The sequence below is a fragment of the Sander vitreus genome, unplaced genomic scaffold (genome assembly GCF_031162955.1).
Source record: "Sander vitreus isolate 19-12246 unplaced genomic scaffold, sanVit1 ctg273_0, whole genome shotgun sequence".
Taxonomy (NCBI): Eukaryota; Metazoa; Chordata; class Actinopteri; order Perciformes; family Percidae; genus Sander; species Sander vitreus.
In genome coordinates, this window is record NW_027595436.1 from 10,534 (window position 1) to 22,500 (window position 11,967).

General features: G+C 41.3%; 2 protein-coding genes across 5 annotated transcripts in view; one reads left to right on the top strand and one right to left on the bottom strand.

Moving 5' to 3' along the window:
• Positions 1-11,967, top strand: part of LOC144513542 (coxsackievirus and adenovirus receptor homolog) — a 36,170-nt gene continuing 24,203 nt past the window's right edge. Inside the window, exons 1-3 of one of the 3 annotated variants that reach the window (XR_013501147.1) lie at positions 12-122; positions 1,902-2,259; positions 2,387-3,643. The gene's annotated coding sequence lies outside the window, so the exon portion shown is untranslated. Of the gene's footprint in view, positions 123-1,474; positions 1,697-1,901; positions 2,260-2,386; positions 3,644-11,967 lie in introns of those variants that run through there. The other 2 variants (XR_013501148.1, XM_078244642.1) reach the window with 2 other exon arrangements.
• LOC144513541 (uncharacterized) overlaps positions 9,731-11,967 on the bottom strand; it is a 14,191-nt gene continuing 11,954 nt past the window's right edge. For both annotated transcript variants that reach the window (XM_078244640.1, XM_078244639.1), the window contains exon 9: positions 9,731-11,967. This exon is cut by the window's right edge and continues 270 nt beyond it. The gene's annotated coding sequence lies outside the window, so the exon portion shown is untranslated.

An 11,967-nucleotide genomic window follows, 5' to 3' on the forward strand; every position in this document is an offset into this window, starting at 1 on the left:
AGATCCACCCAGACTGCCTCACAGTAAACCAGTGTGTATGCAGTGTGACAGCAGCAGATCTGTCTCAGCTCTCATGGCTCCATTAATGTTCCTGTTGTTCCTTCTGTCTGAAGCAGCTTCTGGTAAATATCAGCTTTTATGGTGAAAAGACTCATGTAGACTTTATTTCTGACCTGCGTTGTTATGGTGAATGTGTTTAAAACCCAGATCAATTATTTACTTTGATAAAGAAAAAGCTAATTTTTTATGATAATGAGACTACAGTAGATTTTGGTGTAAAAAAAAAAACATGTGTAACATACCTATTTTTCATGTGATATTTCAAAATGTAGGACGATATGAAGTATTGTGTAATGTCGTTAAATTGACGGGCAGACGGACGGAGAGAGAGAGAGAGAGAGAGAGGGGGGAGAGAGAGAGACAGAGAGAGAGAGAGAGGGGGGGGAGAGAGAGAGAGACAGAGAGAGAGAGAGCTACTGCTTAAAGAAGGGGAGGGAAGAAGTGAGGGACCATAGACTGTAGAGAGAAACAGGGAGGGAAATGTGACGTGCATTGGGCTGTGCTGTGTTGTGATTGGCTGGATTAATCAGACACAGAGCTGTAGGGCTGTAGTCAGTAGTGACAAGAGTTGAACACAAGCGGCAACACATTTCCTACAGCAGGACACTTGGTGTCTGTTATTTAGTGCTGTTTTACAGAAAGAGATCAAACAATGACAAGTACATGACAATATAAAACACAACAAAATAAATAGAGGTCATCCACGTGCCCCAATATAAAATAAATTACGGATAGTAAGAGAATTGCACAAATAAAGAATGCAAATTGCCCCAGCTTACATCCAGGACATGGTCAAACCCTGTACCCCAGCCTTGAGGTGCTCCTGTACTGCAGTGTCTGACCTCTGAGAGGGAGACCTCTACCTGTTGGGATCTGGTTGTTAAAGGAGGAGTAAAACCATTTGATTATAGGAGGGTTCACATTCATTTTGTTTAACTTCTGTACAAGCAGGTGAGGTTGAAGCGAGTTGAAAGCTGAGCTAAAATCTGCCATAGGCCTTAGGGTTCTCAAGGTGTTTGCTGATGAGGTGTCACGCTAATGACAGCATCCTCTGTGCTCTCACCTATATGCAAAACCGTAAGGGATCCATAGAAGCGGCCACCTCTGTTTTAAACCTGTTTACAATGACACTTCATTACTACTGATGTTAAGGCTATCTGTCTAAAATCATTATTGACAGATGGGCATGTTACTTTCCGTACAGGAATGATTATGGACTTATTCCAGAGATCTGGCACAGTGTCGTCTCGTTTGAGAGACCATCCTCCAAAGTGCTGAAGGAGGGTCTGGCTACTCCTCATAGCATTCGGGGATGGGAGGAAAACCTGCTCTGGTTTAATGGCATTTCTTAAAACCAATCAGAATCGTCATGGGTGGCGCTAAACTCCACACAGAGCTGCTGCAAAATAGTCGTGCGAGAGAAAACTCAGATTGGACAGATAGTCTAGCTAGCTGTCTGGATTTACCCTGCAGAGATCTGAGGAGCAGTTAACCATAGTCCTCACAAATCAGCCGGAGGTTAGAACGCCAACACAAAGGAAGAGGAAGGGAACGGAAAATACATCCATCCACCGGAATTTCCTGCAGCACCGGAGCAATCCCTGAAGTGGAACGTGAAGGACATAGACTAGACACAGTGTGACTATTAAATGATTTTTGATAAATAGGGCACAATGTTGCTTTGAATTAAGTCTTGCCTTGAATAGAATTTTACAAGTGATGACACTTTACAACTCAATTAGTTTTGAAACTATTGATTTTGTGAAATTAGTTTTCCTACATTGTCCTGTCTGTTGAGGTCTTTTGAAATAACATGAAGTTTTATTGTTATTGTTTTTCAGACCTGATTGAGGTAACAGTTGATACTGGAGATGATGTCACTCTGCCATGTCAGGCTGCTGATTCCTCCATCAGCGCTGTAGAGTGGACCAGACCTGACCTGGAGCCAGACTACGTCCTCTTAACCATCGATGGACACCTGGATCCAACCCACCAGCATCCATCCTTTAAGGACAGGGTGGAGCTGGTGGACAGAGATCTGAAGGACAGGAGACGTGTCTTTAAGTCTGAAGAATGTGAGAGGCATCGACAACGGGACATACGAGTGTCGAGTTGCATCAGATGGTTCAAGACGTAAAAAGAGAGCCAACATCGACTCTGAGCCAATCAGAACCATCCGTCTGCAGGTTACAGAGCCAGGTGAGTGAGTCTCTCTCAGTGAGTTTTTCTGAGTATCAGGTTGTAGCTGCAGTTTCTAACATCAGAGAGGATGAAGACTGCTCCACTATCACACATTTACTGACTCATATGTTTTATTCACCTTCAGGTTCTAAGAATGGAGGCCGATACTTTGGACTGGCAGCAGCTGTTGCAGGTGGACTGGTTCTTGTAGCTACTGCAGTGGTCGGTGTCCTGATATATAAAAGACGTAACAACATGAGATCAAGACAACCTGCTGCTGCTGATGAAGCAGGAGACGTTCAGCTCCTCTAACAACTCCCAGAGCTCTGAACACCAGACAGTGTTCTCATGTGCTGTATATACAACATATTCTCATTACTTCTGTGGGTGTGAGGTCAGGTGTAAATCTGCTATTTGATCTGTTTGCCCCCTCCGTGAGTCACCACCTTACCGTGGTGGAGGGGTTTGTGCATCTGAGTCTGGGATCTGTGTCATCTGGAGCTCTGATGGTCCCAGAGGAGGGTCAGACTAAGAGTGATTCAAACCTTTCACTTGTAAAAGTACTGTTGCTCTACAGAAAAATAAGTAATGTATATAGTAGTATATTGTACATATATATATATATATATATATATATATATATATAGTAAAATGTAATTAAAAGTACTTTTACTTTCAATACATTTTCCTTAAGTAAAAACAAAATTACTCCATATTTGATACTTTGATAAATGTAAGTCAGTAAAGATGTACTGCAACAGCAAAGTGAGGTTTGAATGAAGAACACAGAGATGCTCAGACAATATTAACTAATATTATTCATTTTATTAATTATTAATTATAATACTAAGTATTACACAGAACATGCTTTACTCCAATAATAATTGAAATATCAGCAGACAGAGCACCCCCCAAATATCTTATAATCAGGTGTAGAGAGCTCTTCAACAGGTAATGTGTTTGTGTGTCTCATCGACTTCATTTTAGTTTTCTGCTCGGCCATATAAAGTCTTGTGTTTCCTGCCTACAATGTTATATTTCCAGATAATGATATAATATCAACTCAGCTTGAATGGTTTAAACTGAGGAGTTGATAACATTGTGAATATTGTTGTTGAAGGTCTCTAAATAAGACCTTCAACTGGATTATTATCTACTAAGTATTATTTACATGATGTTTGTTAAAGGAAATGTTATGAAATGTGAACTATACCAAAGTGATGAGCTGTGAAATCAGCTGATAATTATTGAATATGAATGAATGGATGAAATAATAACGATCAGAGACATGATGGAAGTTAATAACTCAGTTTTAACATTCAGATACCTTAATGCGCCTTAAACTGTTTTACTGTTATCTTACTTTAATAAACAAATAAAGCCGCTCCAAATATCAACCTCATATTGTGTGTGTGTTATATTAATATATTAATATTGTAACTGTGTTGAGGAGGAGCAGAGACTGGGGGAAGGATGTGATCCTGAGAGACTAAGATCTGAATCTGATGGAGGGTCTCTGGTCTCAGCTGAAGAGACCTTTGTCCAACATGTCCAGGATTTCACGAACACACTCTAACTTATTTCATGCTTCTCTCAGTCAGGGCGGTCGGGGCGATGAGGTCGGAGATATATCCAAACTGCAGCTTGGGCGGCTGTGAGCGGAGAGTCTGCAAGGTTCTGTAAAGACACAGACGCAATACTACAGACCGTAAGAGAGGAATTCAGTTCTCGGAGCTGATCTACCTTTGACATACAATCAGTATAAACGACCAAACGTTTAACGGCGACCATGCGCGATGACCATAAGAAACATGAAACCTGGCTTAAACGTTGCTCAGCTCTCCCAACTGTCCTTTAGAAAACAATCTGTTGATGCTTTGCCCCCCTGTGGTAGACCTGATTTAGAATATTTAGAGGATTCAGGTGCAGTAAGTTTCATTTCTGTAGAAGTGAAGCTGTTGAACCTGTTGATACACGTACTGTTGATGTAGAAACACCCACCACGCCTGTGCTCCAGGGTAACTGCAGCAGCAGGAACACAACTCACAGACCAACTGACTCATCTGGACGGTGTCCAAGTCCTGTTGATGCAGGTCTGATGCCGCTCAACTGGACCAAACACACAACACACCTGTGTTCCTGGCAACCGCTCAGGTAAAACCACACAAAGGGAATGTATACCTGGTCTCTTTTATAACAGGAAGTTCAAAGTGAAGTCTGATTTGTCTCTCTTTATATCTATTATAAAACAAAGCTAATAAACCATAAACCTTTATTTAAGGTTTTGACTTTTGAACAACGTCCTGATTCTCAAGCAGAATTAAAGTCAATAAAACAGGATGTACAACCTGTTTTCATCTGACTCCTCTAGCTGACAGATGAGATTTCATCTGCATGGCGCCACATTTAGCCAGTCTGGGCCTGCCCCTGTAATCAGAGGACAAAACGGTCTGTATTTAGTGGGCAGAGTGCGTGTTTTAAAATGGTTGAAAGCACATTTAACTACCCCCCCCCCTCAGTCTGAGTCAGGATGTGGTGTCAGTTCCTGTTTAATGTTGGTAGAGAGAAACTGCAGCTCTTTATCATACAGGATGTCTGAACAGACTGTTGACGTTTCACAGCAAACAACTACATCTACAGTTCAGTTCAATATCTGACTGTTTCTGTCAGACGTTTAACTGAACACTAAATATGATCTATAGAAGCAGATATTATGGCTATGAGTCTCTTCTTTGTGTCTGTTGTTAACACAACACGAGGTCTCCCATATACTATATACTTTATAGTATACTTTATTATTCATGTCCTGATCAATTATCCATGAGGTCAGCTGTCTGTTCTCCATCAACACAAACACAGCAGCTGTTAACATGCAGTCTTTTATTCCACAAGGAGCTCAGTCACTGTACAACAGCTGCATGGGAACAATCCTCCTCCCTGAGGAGGCGGTACAGTCATCCAGCATCTAGACTACATAGATTGTATTGTTCCCAAATTGGGAAATGTCTGTGCCACAGCAGCAAAATATCAGACACACAGCACACGTAGAATATACAAGAAATTATGAATATAAAATAGGATAGTATACAAGGACAAATATTGAAAAAGTGCCAGGGTTAGGGTTAATGGCGACATTAATGGTACGTAGGTTAAACAATGAGCTGCTATACTGTTAACATGTAGCTTATCTGTTCTGAGGAAAGTGTTTGAGGTTGCCAAGCTGTGAGTGAGTGGTGACCTGTACGGGTAGTAAATGCTAAGTCCAGTTTGATGTAGAAACGAGAGCCATCGAGACGATTCACAACCTTGGAATACTTTCTTTGTCCTGTAACCTGAAGTGATGCTTAGAAAAATATCCATGGAAATGTCGTTACAATTACCCAGAGCCCATTGTGTGTATTTCCCTCTGAGTAGAAGTAGAAAGTGGCATGCAAAGAACATATATACATAACAGTACTTAATTCCTTAACAATAATAATATAATAATGAATGAATGAATAATAATATTAATAACAGATTAGCTCTTTCTGGATTTTCGGGGGGGGTTTTGCAGAAATCTTTCTGTTTCTGTTATGAATTCTTGATGCGTGATGACAGCAAAGCTGCTGAGAATAGTGGTTGAAATAGGAAGTGGTTTGTTTAGGGAACTAAAAGTCACAAACAGCATCTCTTTTTCTCAGTAACTCATAAGGTACTTTATCTTAAACAAGATTTGACTCACACTGAAACATGAACTCATCTTATAAATATCTGTCTGGCCTTGAACAGCTTGTACAACCATAACCCCAAACACATGGTGAGCTCTTAACTCTTTACTGTCTCTCTCTCTCTCTGAGCAGCAGCTACACCATGAACTGCCTGTCTTGTTGCTTTAAGAACGACACGTGATGTTGTTCTTATTTTAGTTTCCTGTTCCAGGCCGTCTCTGGTGGTGAGCCAAGTCACTGAGTCTGGTCTTTATTTCTCTTATATGGCATCAGGCTGCAGCAGCAGGCCGTCACTTAGGTCAGCTGAGGGAAGGCCCAGAGTGTGTGGAGCTTTAGACTCTAGAGAGAACTAGTCCTCTTGAGTCTGAACTCATCAGCTGAGCTGCTCTGCTGCACACAGAGACAAGTCTGCCACAATAAATCTCCCAACGTCCAATATAATCCTTCATAATAATAACCTGACCAGTGTGTTTAGGGGTAGGACGCCATTTGACTGTTGACTCTGACCTTAGGCAACAGCAGTCAGACCAGACCTGTCTCTGAGCAGCAGCAGCAGCATGATAACTCCTCCCTCACTGATGAACACAGCAGGTCCTCTCCCTCCCTCATGATAACATGATAACATGATAACAGGACTAAGTGATTTGAATTCCAAATGCGGAGGGAAAGTATTTTTTTTAGCTTGAACTCAGATCTGACCCTGGTTGCTTTAACAAAAAAACAACCTGTTGCTTTAAGAAAGAAACGTGATGCTCCTAGTTTAGTGTTTCTTCAGGGCGTTTTCTGGCTGCGAGCAGAGTTACACAAAGGTGAACTGTGAAAGGAGTTTCATAAGTAATCTCACTCAAATGATTCACAGAAAACAAAACTGATAGTGTTTAAGTTCAGGGATTTTTACTGTAAGTCATTCTGCAGTTTGATAAGATAAGGCAGTAAGAGTTCAGTTAGAGCAGCAGAGGAAGCAGCAGCCATCTTTATTGATCAGACAAACACACAGAGCACTGACTGACCTCAGTCAGCTTTATTAACTCTCTCCTCTCTGCATGTCACACTATTTATACTCTTATTAAGTTACAGAAGCACTTTGACTTGTTTGATGGGCATTGTTACTTTTTATATATTTTATATATGCAGCTATATTTGGTTCCTAATACTTAAATGTGTATGTAGATCTCTGTGTTCAGCTTTATGTCTGATTCTGTCTTCCTGTAAACACATTTTCCTAGGATGGTGAAGATATGTCCCGCCTTACTCTGCCTCTGATTGGCTAACCCTGGTATTCTCACTCCTCAAATCTAACCAATCCTACCGAGAAAGGCAACAAGTACTAGCCAATCAGAGACCGAGTGGGGTGGGACATTCCTTCACCATCCTGGGAAACCAAACCAATGAAGAGGAACGAAAATGTATTCCTGTAAAGGGTTCTGTGTGTGAGTCCGTGTCTTTGTATGTGCATTCATATATTTGGAGTCTGATTCTGACCTCTAAAGAATTACTAATAATCTACACTCAGTGACTCACTCTGCTGCCTCACTTTAGTCATAATCTTCAAATTTAAGCATGTAGTCGTCCCCTTCATGACGTTAGTCTCCTCTTCTCTCTCTGTGGACCATTTGGACCAAACACAGTTGGAATCAGCTCTCAGATCATCTTTATTTGATTTCTTTATTATGAAGCTGATGACTGTATTATGTATATAGGTGTGTCTGAATGTGTGTGTGTGTGTGTGTGTGTGTGTGTGTGTGTGTGTGTGTGTGTGTGTGTGTGTGTGTGTCTGAATGTGTGTGTGTGTGTTTTAGTTTAACATATTTGTCTTGTTTTTGTCAGTTCAGCTTCATGGGTGTGTCTTTGGCAGAAGAACCTAAATGTGACAGGATAACTTGTTGGAAGTGATCCATGAAACACAGAAACATGTTTACTTGCAGACAAACTGCTGATCTGATAGAAAACAGATGCACAAGACTGTATGTAACATATAAATGAACTCTTTTCATATATTGATGCATTAATGCAGTTCTGTTTCTTGTCTGTCTACTGGACCTTTTGTCCCTGGCAGTGTTTAAACTGATTATTCTGCAGACTTCCCGTAAATGAAAGCCTTCCCAGTGAAATGCTCCTCTGGAGAACAGAGTGAAAGCTGCCTCCTGCTGGCGGTCTGACTGCATTACATCATGCTTTCTTTCTTCTCAAATACAAGATGGCACCCTTTTTGTATTTGTTTTTTGTATTTCTCATATTTGTATTTCTTTTTTCGCGTTTTTTCTTCTTCCACGCTGTTCTTCAACGTATGTGCATACATGGATGTACAACTGTGGAGATGAGCTGTGTTTCTTTTCCTTTTTTCTGGACTTTACAACTTCGCAATGGGAGACCCGTTGAGTGTGTGGTCCCAGTTCCTAAAACTGTGCATCCCAGGGAGCCCAACCACTTCAGACCGGTAGCCTTAACTTCACACCTGATGAAGACCTTGGAGAGGATTGTATACCAACACCTGAGAACCGTGGTGAGCTCAGAACTGGACCCCCTACCATCTGCTTACCAACCAGGCATAGGGGTGGAGGATGCAATTATCTATCTATCACACAGATCACTGTCGCACCTGGAGAATACTGGGAGCACTGTGAGGGTCATGTTTTTTTAATTTCTCCAGTGCTTTTCAATACAATTCAACCATCACTGCTCTGGGGGAAGCTATTGGGAGCTGGTGTTGACCCCCACCTGTCTGCATGGACCATCAGTTACCTCACTGACAGACCACAGTATGTGAGGCTCCAGGACTGTGTGTCTGATGCGGTGATGAGCAGCACAGGAGCACCACAGGGTACAGTGCTCGCTCCTTTTCTCTTCACCTTGTATACAGCGGACTTCAGGCACAACACAAGCAGCTGTCACATGCAGAAGCTCTCTGATGATACTGCCATTGTTGGGAGGGTATCAGAGGAGAATGATCAGGAATACCGGGAGGTCATCGGGGACTTTGTCAACTGTTGTGAGTCAAACCACCTTCACATCAACGCCAGCAAGACAAAGGAGATGGTGGTTGACTTTGGCAGGAGGCCGCCTGGTACTACACCGGTGAACATCCAGGGTGTCGACATTGAGATGGTGGAGACATACAAATATCTGGGTGTTCACCTCAACAAGGGCAACACCTCTCACCCCCTACATGACACTGTCAGTTCCCTGAGCAGCTCCTTCAGCAGCAGACTGCTGCACCCTCAGTGCTACCGCAGGTCCTTCATTCCAGCAGCAGTCAGACTCTTTAATGCAACATCATAATGCAGCACTGCTAGCTGTCCCTGCAATATGAGCCATCACTGGACAATATTCTGCACTATACATATTTATTTATTCATCACTGTTACCTCCAACTGTGCAATATGTCATCTCTATTCATCTGCACCTTACTCATCTGTATATCTGTGTTTATATACTGTTTATTGTGTAAATATGTTTGTTTTATTACTATTATTATAACTAATTATATTCTTTTTTTCCATTTCCTATAGTTTATGTGTATTTTTTCTCCTATGTCTACTTAATGTGTATTTGTGTTGTTCTGATGTGTGTACATTTTCCTTTTGAGCTGCTGTAGCACAGGAATTTCCCCAGTGTGGGATTAATAAAGTCTATCTTATATTATCTTATCTTCTCAAAGCCTCAGCTGATCGGCTCAATGTGCACATCATCAGTCAGTGATTAGCTCACAGAGAACAGCATTTCTCCCCCAAAATAATGATTCATATTTAATAAATCACACACGTTATTAAACAAACAAATAATGGCTTCTTTTAAAAAGTTTTTTTATTTTGAAATACCTCAAATAAATAACACTTAACCTGTTAACACACTGGTAACTTACGTGAGTTCTGACATGTTACATAATGAGTATTTAAACACAACAACGTTTGTCACTATGGACATGCTGTACATCGTTTGATTGGTAATGCAATCATTCAGTTCATTTTACTGAAATCATAAGGACCAAAGCATTATTCATCATCTTATGCTATTGAAAAAAAAAGAAAACAAAAAAAAGGACAAAATGAAGACACTGCTATACCTGTAGGCTGTCCTAAACGCTCCATTCCTGGCTTATTTATATTCCTCTAGTCCATAAGTGTCCACAGATCAAAAGGATAACAATGGTTTTTCAAAAAAACTCATCCAGGTTATTAATATTGTCCTGTAGAGTCCACGCTAATTGTCTGCTTACTGTCTTCTAACTTCATTTGCCGATCTCGTTCAGTCTCATAGACATATATAAAATGAACCAGCAGACCCCGTGTCTCTGGACGGAGACCAGTGAAGGACATTAGAAGCTCTTTCCCGGTGATGGCTGAGCGTTACTGAGCAGCCTCCAACTGAGCTTGAAGACGTAGATGTGACGTGAGCAACCTGTCTGAAAGTTGGAAGTCTTCTGGTAGCTGTGCCAAGAGAAATCTCAATCATTCCCAATCTAGCAGAGATGGAGAGCGTAGGTATATGTAAGGAGATAACATAGACACAGGCTCATTATTGATCACTAAAATGATAGTTAACATTAGTCATTACACTTAAACAGCTAATGGAAGTCCAAACTGCCTGAGAGCTTCTCCTGTACTATACGGTAATTCCTCTACTATGAGACCGTAAGTCTCGTGGTTATGACACAATCGTTAGCCTATTGTTATAAAAACGTCTGCTACGGAGCCATAACGTGAGATACAAGGTAATGGAGCCTTTTATACATTGTCGTGTTTCTTTAGAAATAAACAACGGACAAATAAAGTCTTTAAACGCTTCAGATGTAAAGGTATTCTCTGTCAAAGTGACGTCAAAATGAATGGGAGTCAATGGGATGCTAACGGGAGGTGATGGCTTGTTAGCATCAAAATGGCGCCATAGGAGCTACGCGTTCCGAGGAGAAGCTGACCCCCTTGTTGAGTCTGACCTGCACCGTGTTTCCGGGTATGTTTGTTTTCCTCAGGTTGCTGCCTACCCAATGAAACTATCCCCACCTTTTTCTGTTTAGTTCTCACCCCGGGACAGCCCCCGACATCCAGCAAGCGCTCCCACTGTGGAGCGCCATTACGCTGCATCATCTCTCTGAGCAGCCATCTTAGAAACAGCTCTCATTGGCTATCAACACGTCAATCATGGCAGTTGTAGCCAATCACATTCCCTTTCCAACGGACCATAGCATGATAGGAACATCCGATGAGAGCCAGTCCAAATGAATGCGCAACAGAGCTAAGTCCAGCCTCCCAGAGCCAGCAGCCACATACATGTGATTTATGGGGAAAAAAATATGTTCAACAGTGTTTGAATGACTGTAAAAAAGGTTTTGTAAGTAATTTTAAGTCTTTAGTATGCTTTTAAGTTGCATTTAGCAAAATGTGGTCACTTTGGAGAGACAAGACCAAAATAACTATTTTGAACCATGTTTGAACTGCTGTAGTATATGTTGTGTTTAAATCACATAATCAAGCACATATTCATAAACTACAAGAATTAAGGTTTCACATGAAGTCTCATACATGCATTTTGGCCCTGCAGTTCTTCTGTTATAAGCTTTTCCCCTTGGGAAAGGGAAATAGATGAAAATCAAGCAAAAGAGGTGGATTTGAACAGGTTAAACAACAGGCAGACACACACAACATATCATGAAGTAAATCATGTCTATGAAGAGGAGCAGCCTGGATCAACGGAAGTACATTTCCAGGATATCCTATATCTGACATGTCCGCACTCTGTGTGTTGCAGTTCACAAACTCCCTTCGCTACAGAAAACAACAACAATCTTCAAGCTACTCGCTGAAAAAGTCACGTTTTTAAGTAGATGTGGATGGTGCAACAAGGCAGACCTGCTTGGTTCTTTCGGGGAATGATTGTAAAGATTTACAAAGAATATGTTTACAGCATTTCCTCTCTAACTGGGAGGTTTTGGGACTGATTGGTGGGATTGATGTGGACGAAGTACACACAGAGATACACTGGTAAGAGCCAATGAAGTTTAACCATGTATCAGCTGATTTAA